This window comes from Salvia hispanica, chromosome 2, assembly GCF_029641045.1.
Source record: "Salvia hispanica isolate PSC_SH4W2 chromosome 2, Shi_PSC_v1, whole genome shotgun sequence".
Lineage (NCBI taxonomy): Eukaryota > Viridiplantae > Streptophyta > Magnoliopsida > Lamiales > Lamiaceae > Salvia > Salvia hispanica.
In genome coordinates, this window is record NC_142693.1 from 51,727,806 (window position 1) to 51,731,932 (window position 4,127).

The following is a 4,127-nucleotide window of genomic DNA, read 5'->3' on the forward strand; positions in this document are numbered from 1 at the left end:
GGTATGGAAAAATGTGTTGACTTTTACTAAAAAGGAAAATGACGCTATTGAAACGTACCAAAATAGCAAAATGACTCTAATTTAAAGTTGAACTCTTTATATTAGAGTTTACTTGGCCAACAAGCAGACCTATTGAATAGAAATTGCCCACAACCATGCATTTTGTGATGTTTGTAACGTAACGACAATGAAGACAACATCCTTTTGGTCAATAGAACATAATAATCGTTGTTGTTTCGTGCACGTTCATTTAAAGCTTAACTCTTTATATTTGGGTTTACTTTTTTTTTTTTTTTTTTTTTAAATAAAAATAAAAAATCAGATGAAGCAATCATTCGTCGATTTCATTAAACAAAGACTTCCACTATAGATCGAATCGAATAATCCTCAAACACTAGCAACCACCTATTTCCAACTCAGAACTACGCCCTCTCACCCCTAATTCTCCTGGCCAGCTGGATATCCTTGGGAATAATAGTCACTCTCTTCGCATGGATGGCACATAGATTTGTATCCTCAAACAACCTGACGAGGTACGCCTCGGCTGCTTCCTGAAGCGCCGCAACGGCAGAGCTCTAGAACCTCAGATCAGTTTTGAAATCCTGCGCTATCTCGCGAACAAGTCTCTGGAATGGAAGTTTGCGGATCAAGAGCTCCGTAGATTTCTGATACTTGCGAATCTCACGTAGAGCGACGGTTCCAGAGCGGAAGCGGTGAGGCTTCTTCACTCCGCCGGTGGCCGGAGCGGATTTCCTAGCGGCTTGGGTCACCAGCTGCTTACACGGCCTTTCCACCAGTAGATTTGCGGGCGTTCTGCTTTGTGCGAGCCATTACTAGGGTTTGCTGTTTGCGATTTGCAAGGAAAAATGAAATGGGGATTGGAATTTGAAGTTTATATTTGGGTGTACTTGGCCAACAAGCAAACCTATTGAATAGTCCAGAGCCTTTGTCCTAGCGGCAAGGAGCTTGGACATCAATGTATGAGGTGCCGAGTTCGAGCCCTCTTAACCTCAGTTGTAATTTCCTCCTTTCTTAGGAGTTTATATATAATATTCTCCTTCATATAGGAGTTAATTTAAAAAAAAAAAGAAAAAAAAAAGCAAACCTATTGAATAGAAATTGCCTACAACCATGCATTTTGTAATGTTTGTAACGTAACGACAATGAAGACAAGATCATTTTGGTCAATAGAACATGATAATCGTTGTTGTTTCGTGCACGTTCATTTAAAGCTTAACTCTTTATATTAGGGTGTACTTGGCCAACAAGCAGACCTATTGAATAGAAATTGCCCACAACCATGCATTTTGTGATGTTTGTAACGTAACGACAATAAATACAAGATCATTTTGGTCAATAGGGCATGATAATCGTTGTTGTTTCATGCACGTTCTTTATATTTGGGTTTAGATGGGGTTCTTTTCACACTTAGTGCGTGCGATACACACACTAGATTTCCTCGCAGATTTTCTCACGTTTTACTGTTTGCGGTGATTCTCTCTTTGGTTTTTTGGGTTCTGTTTCATTGGTGTATCCTTCGGTTCTGTCTCATTTGCTTTCTCGGGCTCCGTTTGTTGCTTGGATTTTGGATTTTGGGTTTTCGGAGTTCAGATTTGGTGGTGAGGTTGTGAATTGGGCTGGGTATGGCTGATTTGGGGGTTTTACAGGGGTTGCAGGAGGATGGTGATACCGATGAGCTCTGCTCTGGCCAGGAGATCTTTGCCGATTCAGAGGGTTTGTCATCTGAAATTGGGCAATTGATTTGTGCACAAGGTGAGAAGGAGAATCTGGAGTCTGAGGCTCTGAACAAGAAGGTTGGTATTGCACCTCCGGAAATTAGGAGGTCTGTGAGGAAAAAATCTATGCGTCCCTCTGGATCTCGTGGTTCTCGGAAGCCTAAATCTCCGCTAATGAGAATGGCTGAGGTGCCAAAGTATGGACTAAGGGGGAGAGATTTGAGACATTCTGGTTGTATGGGGTCAGAGGGCTCGGAGGAGAGGGTGAACAAGGATAGGAAAGGGTCTGCAGGTAGGCGTCTAGCCTCTATTCCTGAGGTCCCTGCAACTGCTGAAGGTTTGGAGGAAGGTTCGAATGGTTTGGGGGATATTAGCAGATGTGAGGAGCTGGTTGGGGTTTAGTCTGAAATGGGGGAGGAGGAGAGCGCGGTGGTGCCTTTTGCCCTGGTAGACCAAAATACTCCTGCGGGTCTCCCTGGTTCAGGGATGGTGAATCAATCGGTGTGGCTGCCGGAGGGAGCCAACTCTGATTTGGCTTTGGATCTTATTGAAGGCCAACCTCTGCAAGAGATGAGATTTATAAGGAACCAACCGACAGCATCAAAGGATAGCTTGATGGAGGAAGTGGTACAAGAAGGAGAGGAAAAGGCAATTGACCTGGGTAATGGTTGTTCTCTAGAAAACAATGTGGAGTTCCCTCCCTTAAGCAAGGAAGGGTTGCAAAATGCTAAGGAGAAGGAGAAGCAGAATGGGGGGGGGGGGGGGGGGGGAAAGGGAGCAGGGGTGTCTTTTAGGGAGAAATTGACTAAGAACAGAGAAAATGGCAGCAGATGGTCTGGGAACAAGAAATATAAGGACTCTCTGACAGAGGGGAGCAACTCGAGGATAAATTCTCATTTCAGTTTTGAGCCTGGGTAGATTAGGAAGATGGGGGTGCCGGCTGAGACCTCAGGGCTTCCTTTAATCCATTTCTCAGGGGATGAAACTTCCTTTCTTGCGGAGAAACTTGGCTTTGCAGTAGTAGGTAAATTCTCACATTCCATTCCTTCTTCTATGCATTTACAAAAGGCTTTTATGGGAATGAAGTTTGTGGGGGAATTCTCTTGGAAGTATACCAATGCTAAGCATGTGCTTGTCCAGTTCCATCTCCTTGATGACTATATAAAGCTCTTATGTGGTCCTAATGGCATGCCAGTTTGGTTTATTGATCGCCATCCTATGAGGGTGTTCAAATAGACCCCGGACTTTGATCCTTACTTTGGTGTAACTTGATCCCCTATTGCGGCTATATGGTGTAACTTGATTGGTCTTCCGATTCATCTCTTTGAAAAGTCAGCATTATTTGCTATTGGCGGTCTACTGGGTGTCCCTCTTCAAGTAGATCATCTTACAATCTCATGGTCTAGATTATCATTTGCTAGATTATGTATTGAGATAGACATATCAAAGACTCCAGTGCAAGAAATAATCCTAAATCTGCAGGGGAGGGAGGTGAGACAGGTGGTAAAATGGGATCGTATCCCCTTGTATTGTCAAGAATGCAAGCATGTTGGGCATACAAGGGATGTTTGCTATGCTAATGGGAAAAGGGTGAGACCTCCAAGGGGTAATTTCAAATCTTATTCTGATAAGGTATGCCCAACCAATTTGGGTTGAATCGGACGCTGCCTAAGCAGTCAGCTTAGCCAAGGGAACGAGTTGGGGACCAGCTCATTCACGGCAAGCCATGGCCCTATTGGCTTTGCATAGGAGACATGGAAACTTCCGCATCTCCTTCACCCATCGGGAAGGTAACACAGCCGCTGACCTCCTTGCCAAAATGGGATTGGAAATTGAGGAACACACTCGCTTCACCGAGCCAACAGCCCCAAGATTGCTCAAAGCCATTGTTCGAATGGAAGAGTTGAGAATACCAAACATTCGTGTGTGCGACTATGATCCCGACTTGGATTCGACTCCCCGTTGATTGAAATTCGGCTGATGCGCTTATGAGATCACCGTAGAGTAGGTAGGTGTCGAGTCATCCATGGCTTGTCCCCCACATACTCTTGTGGTGATAGTCCCCTAGATATCTTTTGTTTTTGTAGTTTTATTTTTCCCTTGTGAAGGGCCGCTTGGGTAGATTGTATTGTTGCTTCCGGCAAGTCACTTTTGGGCGTGGCCAAGTATTGTACCACTTTATGAGCTGATATATAATGATGAGGGACCCATGAACCCTCCACCACTAGGTGTTTTTTTTAAAAAAAAAAAAAAGGTCTATGCAATGAAAGAGGGTGACCAAGGAGCTAAGGGGGTTGCTGAGAAGGTAAGTGGAGATGGAAATGCTGAACTGAATGTTTCCATGGGAGGAGGGGAGGAGCTGGGTGATCTGAGTGATGCTGGGTTGTTGTT

General features: G+C 44.3%; 1 pseudogene; it reads right to left on the minus strand.

Moving 5' to 3' along the window:
- Nucleotides 1-422: 422 nt before the first annotated feature.
- LOC125202294 (histone H3.2-like) lies at nucleotides 423-859 on the minus strand (annotated as a pseudogene).
- Nucleotides 860-4,127: the final 3,268 nt, after the last annotated feature.